The sequence below is a fragment of the Dendrobates tinctorius genome, unplaced genomic scaffold (assembly GCF_039654945.1).
Source record: "Dendrobates tinctorius isolate UK_male_01 unplaced genomic scaffold, ASM3965494v1 ptg000397l, whole genome shotgun sequence".
NCBI classification, from domain to species: Eukaryota; Metazoa; Chordata; class Amphibia; order Anura; family Dendrobatidae; genus Dendrobates; species Dendrobates tinctorius.
The window spans coordinates 1,169,923-1,180,470 of NW_027362063.1; the positions used below are offsets into that span (position 1 = coordinate 1,169,923).

The 10,548-nt window shown below is 44.0% G+C and overlaps 1 protein-coding gene across 2 annotated transcripts in view; it reads right to left on the reverse strand.

Moving 5' to 3' along the window:
* Positions 1-10,277, reverse strand: part of GGT1 (gamma-glutamyltransferase 1) — a 198,469-nt gene extending 188,192 nt beyond the window's left edge. Inside the window, exon 1 of one of the 2 annotated variants that reach the window (XM_073563777.1) lies at positions 10,172-10,277. The gene's annotated coding sequence lies outside the window, so the exon portion shown is untranslated. The remainder of the gene's footprint in view (positions 1-10,171) is intronic. The other variant, XM_073563778.1, reaches the window with a different exon arrangement.
* Positions 10,278-10,548: the final 271 nt, after the last annotated feature.

Here is a 10,548-nt window from a genome sequence, read left to right on the forward strand (position 1 = left end):
CAGAGTTAGTTATTTGAAATGTTATGGCTAGTTGTCACCTCCTGGGGTTCTGGAAGCTGGTTGCTTGGGCTGCTTCCAGGGGAGATGCTCTGGGTGTCTTCTTCCTGTTGCTGGCTGTCTACAAATTGCAGGTATTCCTTTTCTCCTGGAGTGAGGTTGTCATCTGCTGGTGTTAATGGGATGGCAGCGGAAGTAACTGCAGCCTGTGCGGGCAACACATAGACTGCCACTAATGGTATCCCAGTTGCCTGTGACTCTGCAGGAGTTACAGCTGGTACCAAGGGATGTTGTTCTGTCATTTCAGGTAGTACTGCTGTTAACGGCACTACTGCCCTGATTTTTTGCCTGACATCTGGTTTTAGCGGTGTCTGTGGGTGCTTGTAGGGGTTGAGGTGGGGGTCCTGAATTTGTGGCAAAGGGAACCCATGATGTACGGTGACATCTCTCAGCCGCTCAACCTCTTCTGCTGAGATCAGAAGATGTCGAACGGGACGCACCTGCTCCAGTTTCACTCTTTTCAGCAGGGATTTCTTCCACTTCCCCATCGCAGTAAGCTTAGTGCTTCTGAATTGAGAGCATAGCTCATCTAATCGTCCCATGTGGAGTTCAAGCATGCCGGCCTCACTGTATGAAAACTTGGGGGGGCGGGTAACCCGTTAGGAGGGGTAGCGATCATACCTGGAGCCTCCCGGTGGTGTCTTGGCTCTGGTGCAGGCGCGGCTCCTGGTGGCAGCAGTAGTGGTTGGAACTGCCCGGTTAAGTACTGGAGATGGCGGTAGAGCAGATGGTGGCTCTGGATCCGCCGGGATCTCCGGCGGGACCTGCACAGCCGCGCTAGGTCCAGGCAGGAGCTCAGCTTTCTTCACTTCAGGCCACAGGCCCTCAGATGACTCCTTTGGGCAGACAGATTTGTGATGCCACCTGTGGTGTTCGGCAATTGTTAAGCCGACGCTACAGACAGATCCTCTGGAACAGATGGTATAGTGCAGCAATGATGTTATAGCCCTCCACAGGCAGGGCTGTAGTCCCAGGGCAGTGTAGGTGGAGTGACACTTAGATGGTGTAGTGTCGGGCACAGGAGGGATGTAGCAGTGTCGGGCAGGCTGGCGCAGGAATAAGTGGAGGACACCAGGGCATGCAGTTCAAAGCTTTACTCACAGTCTGATGTGGTACAGGTGCCCGCATCCGTGCCATGTCCTCTGGGTCAGGAGCTCAGCCAACCTCAAGGCAAGATGAAGTACTCCTTTCCAACACTCCGCCAACATATGTGCTTTTTCTGAACGTCTCCCTCTTAGCGCCTTTGAGTGAAGTACTCACAGTACTGAGTTACACTGGAGTTCCTCCTGTCAGATGTTCCTAAGAATTCTACTTGTACGGCAGACAGCTGCAGCCTACTTCGGGGACTCCTTCTACATAGTCCCGGCTCACACACGTTGCTGTTGTGCCCCCAAGTCTGATGAGGGAATAAAGTGGTCACTACTTCTATTCCTCCGGTGTCTGCTGCAGGACCATTAGTATCCATACAACCTCGGGGACCGGACCCCGGCCTTGCGCTTAGAACTTGGGAAGGGTTCTTCTGTAACCCTGGTCCTTGTTGTCTTATTCTCCTCACGTTCCGTACTAATCCTTTCCTTATTATGGAGAATCAGGCTTTCTTTCAATGTTCCTTTCTTGTGCCAGCGGACCCAGGTCACTGAGGTCGGCTGCAGCACCTCCTTCCTCCATCCCACTCAGGGGATCTCCTTTCACAGACTGACCTCGTCAGACTCCTGTGACTCACTAACTAAATCCTATCCTCTACCCACTCTTTTAGTGCAAACTAAACTCCACCCACCTCCCAGCACGTTTCGTGTTCCAAGCAGGGAGCCACCAAGGGGTGCTTTGCCTTACTCCAAGCAGGGAGCCGCCAAAGGTGCTTTGTTACACTACATTGTGGTGTGGGGTGCAGGTGTTGGAGTGTGGTCAGGTGTCTCCACCTTACCTGGATGGTGGGGTACCAAACCTCAGGAGGAGGTGCAGTACCTCTGTGGCGACTGAACCCTCAGGGGCGCCACATAACCAGATCACAAGGCTTTCAATGTGAAGCTCTGTTCCATACATATGTTGTTACACACCTGCCCTGTGTATCCCAGTATCAGCTCCCTTCACCTTGGCTCTGCTGCCCTGTGCTGTGCTCCATGTGAATCTATGAAATCACCTCCTTAGACTTATTCAAGAACATTGACACACATGACTGCGTCTTTGAATTAGGTTTCAAGACTGCAGTTTTGTGTACTCCATCTCCCGTGAACACCATGCTATCCTGCTTCTTTCCTTTTTGACTTCACTGCATCCATCCAGGTAGTCCCTAGATTATCTAGCCTACCTACCATGTCCCAACCTGCCAGCTGCACCAACACCCAGGGACCATGTACCCACCCGGACCTGGGCTTGGTGGGTTCACGTCACAAAGTGTGCCTGACAATGGAGAATTTGGAGCGATGTTGGGGCTGAACTATACTCTCAATGTTTAAAGAGGTTGTCCAAGGTTTCTATATTGAAGGCCTTTCAGTAGGGTGGGTCATCAATATCTGATCGGTGGTGGTGCGACACCCAGCACCCCTGCCGATCAGTTGTTTCCAATGCTATGCTGGCTGGAAGATGGCAGATGTTCAATATTCAGCAGTGGCCACTATTCTGTTGATGGAACTATGCTGAGCAGCTCTGCAACTGAGTATTTCCATCCACACCTAGAAAAGCTAATTGACAAGAGTGCTGAGTGTCACACCCCAAAGATCAGATATTCATGTCCTATCCAAAAGCATAGGCCATCAGTATAAAATTCCCATCAACCCTTTTAAAGTGTCACAAGTCAGGCTTAGTAAAAAAATAACATGGTAATCCTGAATCTTTTAAAAAGATTAAAAATGTTAAAATTTGCTTGCCACTTGATTAATTATTTTCTCCCAGTTTCTCAGTCGAGCTGAGGGTTACAACTACTGGTTTATATTCAATACCAGAATTGTTTAGTTAATAAACCCATTAAGGCTCATTAAGGCACACTTTAATTAAACTTCTTAAGAACTGGATGAACTTCTGGATATTGGCACGCTTCAAATTTATGAGCCTTATCAAACTCACAGGTTAATTAATTAAAAGATACTTTATTTATCAATAATTAAAAAACATTCACTTAGAAAAACAGGCAGCTAAACACTGATCATATGACAAAATAGCTAAATATCTTAACACAAGGTAGGGGATGGATAATCTACAGTTCCCTCTAGGACCCTATGTATCACCCCTGCCTAACAGCGGAGGTTGGCACCCTCTTGGAACGCAAATGGCACCCCCGCTCCACGACGGCTGTCCCTTCTCACCCTGTTCAATCCTACTCTCAGGGTGGCCAATATAAAGGAACACAAAAAGCCTCACTGGTTTGGGTGTCTATGTCACTAAATGAAGCAGTCCAGATAGGGCACCCATCACCACAAAACCACCAAAAAAAAAAATTATTAAAGGGGATACAACCAGTAACCGAGAAACAAAATTACTTAATTGGGAAATGAAAGGGAGCTGGGATCTAAAAATCCCTAATTGAAAGCGTCCTTACCTGACAACGGAGCTTTTTCACCCTAATGTATACTGGTGCCCCCGCTCCGCGTCGGCTGTCCCTTACTGACCCTTATAATACTTGCCTCACTTAAAATGCAAATCTAAAGGGACAGGACAGGGTCTATAGGACAAAAATTAATTAAGGGACTGCTACTAAATAAACCCCCCCAAGCACCCAAAACAAACACAGGCGAGATATCAGCTTATCAGCATTGAGAAGTTTTCCTTAATCTGTTGCATATTGGCTGGTCTATTTTTTTCTACTGGGCATAGTGCAATATGAGGGCAATAAGCAATATAAATTGTGGTGATATCTGTTGATTCATATGGGAGCGAACATGTTAAGAATTAATTAAGTGACCTTTAAAGCCGGTAATTTTTGTATTTATCATTACAATACCATGAGTGGGTCACTATTTGTGTACTAGTAATTATTTATAATATCCAGCTTACCCATTAATCCCCATTTGCCTTAACCCCGTGTTTGTTTTGGGTGCATCTTTTAATTAATTAGTATTTTTGTTTATGAGCCTTCATATAACTAATTATACTGAAATAGTTTTTTCAACAAACTCGCAGGTTATCCATCTTTGAACTATGGTCATTTGTATCCCCCCCACAAGTGACCTCATTTTGGAAACCACACCCCCCTCAATGAATTTATATAGAAGTCTTGTGAGCAACTTGAACCCACAGATGTTTCACAGAATTTTATATCATTGAGCTGTGAAAATGAGAATTAAGATTTTTTTTCCAATCAAAAAAAAAAAACTTTGCTTCAGCTCCCAATTTTTCATTTTCACACAACGGTAGCAGGAGAAAATGGACCTCAAAATTTGCTGTTCAATTTCTCCTGAGTACGCTGAGATCCCATATGTGGTGGGAAACTACTGTAGAATAGTGTGGGGACTCCATATACAGAACCCCTAAGTTTCAGAACAGCTTAATCACCCCTCAAGTGAACCGATTTTGGAAATTACGACACTCTGGGAATTCATCTATAGGCGTAGTGATAATTTTGACTCCATGGAAGTTTTACAGAAATAAAAAGCAATAGATGTTGCCAATAGAGAATTGCAAATCTACTATTGTAGTTCCTAGTACATTGTATTGCCCAGTAAGTGCTTCTGGAGACACACACCTTGTAATCTAAGCAGGCTGTCATAGCTACAGTACTGACAGACATGTGGATCCTAAATGTGGTTTAGGCACACTGGGGCTCAGAAGGGTGGGGGACATTTTGTATTTATGAGTGCAGAAGTACAACGGGGTTTCCATCTAAATCCCCAAATGACGTAATTCAGATGAAACGCCCATTGTATCGAGTCATTATAATGAGGCAGGAGAGATACTCTGGACTCTGTCTGGTCTGAGATCAGCGGGGTCCTTATTTTCAGAGGTACACAAAACTGTGGGTGACAGACACCGGATCATAGGCCAAAGTCCACAGTGCCTCTATATGCCTCATTATAGGAAATATTCCACCGGGGGGGGGTCCGTCTGAATCACGTATTTCAGAGATTTATAATGAAACCCTGCTGTAAATGCTCATTGTAAAGCACAGGATAAATATGTACCGAGCCTTAGGCAGGAGTCACACTAAAAATATAAAAATAAAGATCAGTCTGATTCTCACTGCCGAGAGTCGCACAAGTGTAATGCAAGTGTCATGCGAATACAATCCGATTTTTCACACCAAGCATCCGATTAACATCCAAATGCAGTGCAATTGCTATGCGATTTTAACATGAGCTTTTACATAGAGAATTGCTCTAAGGCCCTGTGCACACGGTGCGGATTTGCGGCTGCGGATCTGCAGGTGATGTACAGTACCATTAAAGCCTATGTAAAAGAAAAACCGCTGTGCACATGCTGCAATTTTTGTGTGGAAAAAAAAAGCAGCATGTGACTTCTTTTGTGCAGTTTTGCTGCAGTTTTCCATCTGCTCCATTCTACAAATCCGCAGGTGAAAAACCGCACAAAAACCGCGAAAAAACAGGAAGAAATCCACAGGAAAAATGCAGGTCATTCGACCTGCGGATTTAGTAAAATCAGCGTGGAAAAATCCACGGGAGGATCTGCACTGTGTGCACATAGCCCAAGTCATTTTACACATCATTTTCGAAAGGAAATATTTTTCAAGACAGACACATTAGATTGAATAAAAACCGCCAATTCAGGAGCCATTTACTCTAAAATCACATAAGTGAAGTGAGTTAATTGGCTGTGAATTCACAGTACCTGTCTGATGCCACCACCAGCAGGAGAACTTTGTGGTGCCGTCAGACAGGTAATAGGAGTTCACAGGGAGACACTGAGCAGTGGTAGCAGGTGCTGCTCAGTTTCTCTGCTGGATGACAGGCTGTATTGTCGCATCATGCAACCATGCAGCCCGTCATCTAGATGTAGCAGAGCTAGACCCTTCATGGGAGAAATGGATTATCATCTTCTATGTGGAAAGGTGAGGAATATTGTTTTTCTTTAATTATCTTGCAGAAGACAATGGCATCGGTGGAATGGACGAGGTCATAAGTAGGGATGAGTGACTAGCTTTGGATAACTCCTTATCCGAATAGCTACAGCGCTTACCGAATAGCTGCACCGGGAACCCGGATACCTGGAGCGCTCCTTATAATCAGCTGTTTGGTGAAGCAGCTGCATGTGTCATGGCTGTGTGACAGTCACAACACATGCATGGAGAGCATGTTTGCAGTGTTTTCTCGTATAGCACTCGGCCGTATTCTATATTCTACGGTAGTGTGACTCCGGCCTTACTGCGATCTCTGGGAGACAGAATGAACAAGCCAACAGCAGGTCAAGAATTGGTTTTATTTATTTATTTGTCTCGTGCGGTATAAGTGATTAGATGGCTTTATTTTTCTGGTTGGTGTGTTATAACAGTTTTTTCATTTTTGTCTACTATAACACTCTAAGGCTAGTTTCACATTAGCGCTTTTGAGCACAGCGACGGCCTGCGCACGGCCGCCGCTAAGCCCCGCCCCCACCGGTAGCTCCGCCTACCGGCGCATGACGCTGCATGCGTCCCCTATCTTTATCACTGGGGGTGCAGGCCGTGCGCAGTATGCGTTTGGCGGCGCATGCGTCCTTTTGACGGTGCGCCGACCTGCACCAAACGCAACCTGCTGCAGTTTGGTTGCGCTCGGTGCACCATCAAAAAGGGAGCCACCAAAGGGTGCTTTGCTACACTACTGTGTTGTGTGGGATGCAGGTGTTAGAGTGTGGTCAGGTGTCCTCACCTTACCTGGATAGTGGGGCACCACACCCAAGGAGGAGGTGCAGTACCTCTGTGGCGACTGAACCCTCAGGGGCGCCACAAAAGCATAGTTTTATTACTTTTTTTAAATTTATTTAGTGTTCACTGAAGGGATTAACTAATGGAACACTTATAGATCGAGTCGTTTCTATGCGGCGATACCAAATATTTGTACTTTATTTAGTTTTGGTTTTACATTAATATATGCATTTATCAATATTATATGTTTCAGTTTTTGTTCTTTACTTTGTGATTATTTTTTTAATATTTTTACAATTTTTTTTTTTGTTTAAAAAAAAAAAAAGCTTATTTGGACTATTTTTTTTTACCTTGTCCCAGGATGGTACATAAACTTTTTCTGCCCTATTCTAATACTCTGCATTGCAGGGCATTAGATCAGTGCGTCGCACACAGGGAGGGGGCATGTCAGCTCAGATGAGAGCAGAGAGAGAGCTTCCTCCCTTTTTATGCTGATCAAGGTTGCTGTTGCTATTGACATCAAAGTGGTTAAATGCCCGCAATCGGCGCTAGCACCAATCATTGGTACAGTAGGTATCATCTATAGCTGATGCCCACTGATGATCATGGCGGCTCTGCGAGTGAGCTGATGCGATTGTGGCGCTATGCATGTATGGTGGATGTGAAGGTTTAAAAAAAAAAAAAATCCAGCGTTACAAAGCTTAGAAATGAAAAGTAACAATACCAAGAAAATATACAAAGTAAGTCACTTAGTCTCCCATACACTAGTAACTTACCACATTTTCTCCTTTCATTATACACTAAACCCAACAGCTCTGAATGAGCCAAGAAATCTAACTCCTCATAGTTATTTGGCATGAATCAGTGACTGTGATTACATGCAACTGTGTACTTGCAGTTACTGACTTTGGAAGTTTATAAAGAAAATCCATCAGCAGATTTTTGCAATGAAATCTGAGGGCAGCATGAGGTAGAGGCTGAGACACAGATTTCAGCAATATATCACTTATTAGGCTTTGTGATGTTGTCGCCATACAGTGAATGTTTTATCACCAGGATGTTATTACTGCACAGACTAGGGGTACCGTTACACTTAGCGATGCACCAGCGATCCCGACCACGATATGACGCGGTCAGGATCGCTGGTGCATCGCTAAGTGGTCGTTAGTGAGCTGCCAAACAGGCAGATCTCACCAGCGACATAGCAGCAGTCGGGGGTCGCTACTTACCTGTCAGACGAGGCGATCCGGACGTCCTCCCGCCTGCGTCCACGCGTCGCTCGTCATCACAGCAGGAAGTGGCCGACGAGAAACGGTCCAGGACGTTCTCGCTCGATCAGCGATAACCAGCGGGGGAGCGGTCGGAGGTAAGTATCACATGTAGCGATATCGCTAGCAATATCGCTGCTGCGTCACAAAACTAGTGACGTTATAGCGATATTGCTAGCGATATCGCTTTGTGTAACGGGCCCTTAGCTCCCTTGTGCCAAGTTGTCCAACTCTTCCCTTCTGATAAGCAGCAGCTTATTTTCTATAGACAATGTATACAGGAAGCTGAGACTCAGTGGTGTGGGTGAGGATAGCTTTTTAGCTCTGCTACATGCAACATGTAAAAAGTCTAATTGTGTTACAACTGCTGCGCCCAGTAAATTATCTTATACATCGTTGCGTTAAGGGTCTCTTTCCCTACATTATGCTGCTCTCAGGTGAGGCAACAAAAACCTGGTCACTGATTCCATTGAAACTTATGTATTTCATATGCATCGCAAAGATACTAAATTGTTCCTAGAAAAAGTTCAGTTCACACTTAAAGTATAACCGTTTTTTTTCATAAATCAACAGTAAGCTAAATAAATCACATCAGAGAAATCGACTTTCCCCGATCAAAAACGGACTTGTTAAAAAACAGTATGTGAACAGCTCCATAGAATTTACTATGTGAAAAAAAATCACGTAAGTTAAAAATGGATGAGTGAGGCATAAGTAACTTTTGTTTTATGTTATGTTAGCAGATTAGCACCACTGTCCTGATTTGTAAATTGGATAGTAATGTTTCTGCAAGCCCCGTTCAGAGTAAGAACAGGAGGACTTGCAGCTTGTCTACCCTTGCTCCCTTCATTAGCAGGATCTTTGGAACTGGGAAGCGGAGTACCCTCTGTCCAGGTGCTATGGTATACACACAGAAACACACTTTTCTAGAGTTCTGGACATTTTCACAAAAATCATAAAGTATATAATGGAGGAAATACAGTATATGTGAAATGGGGACCTGTGTGACATGTGGTACATTTGGGCACATTTCCTTTTGGGTCAGTCTTTCATAGTCTGCTAGGATTTTATTTTATTTAATTATTTTTTACAATATAAGAAAAGTTTATCGTATTCCCTTTTTATCATTCAAGACCATGGGAAATGTATGCAAATGGATTGACTTATGTTTGCATATAAAAGTGTTCATTTTTTGTGATCCGTTTATTTTTCCTAAAGGCGACGATCTGCTACTATCTCCCTTGAAAATAAAAAACAAACAGATGTAATGTATCCATAAGAAAATGGATAGGCTTTAAACAGCATTCATTTAATAGCCAATCCATTTTATTTCATTCACACGCAGATTACAAAGATGACGTGAGCAGAGCCTCATACTATATCTGCAATTAACACTAGATTACTCTGGGCAAAGACCATGCGGATACCAAGACATTGCAGGAAGACAGAAATCACACATGCAATGTTTGCGGCAGTTTTATACGTCATTTTTGAGCTAAACACAGGAATGAATACACAAAGGGGAAATATTAGTACCGGTATTTCCTTTTTACTTTTTTTATTCGCTGATGAATTTGGCAAAAACAAAACTGCGTTAAAAACTGTCCCAGGAACTGCGATCCAGCCTGAGATTTATTCCATAATAGCTTAGAACAGCTCACAGTCAAAGGCTTGCAATAATGAGACGTATAGCACGAGAACAGAAAATGTTCTACAAGACATCATACAAAGGCAGCTGCCAAGTACAGGTGAGAAGAGCAGAATTACTGAAAGTTTGATGACAGTCGCACGTAACATTTCTGGGATCTGGTTAGCCAATAAAGGTATCACTCCTAGAATACTTTTGTCATCATTGGGCAGAAAAGTATTTGCATCGATTTTTCTGGCTAGCACGGTACCACAATATAATTTGTTATTGTACATTGGGATCAGAGTAAAGAGCCAAGTTAAAATCCCTCTCCTGCAGCAGCTTCAACTGTACCGAATGTAAATTACACATATCAGAGCAATAAGGTCTCTCTCTCGGGCCCCTTTTTCCACCCATTTAGTTTCTTACCTTCTTGTTCTGCAGGGAGACAGGATGTGAGTGTGATAATTGCTCCTCACTGAGGATTCTTAAAGCTGCCAGGGGCTGGTTATATTTCTAGAGGAGGAGACAGGGCTGGGAAAGCACATTGACCTCTTCCCACACTGCACAAACCACCTGTTAGCACACACAGTGCAATGAAGATATGCTGGGTGCAAGAATTCATAATACAAGGGACCACATAACTTTAGTGACCCATGTTTGGCAAAGTTTCCTCAAAAATTTGATATGCTACGAATTTATGTATGATGAATCTCAAGCAGTCCAATTGCTTTAGAACAGTGTAGAAAACATTTTGCCGTCCCCCAATACTTTATTCACTCTGTTTTATTGTTAATATAGCCTTA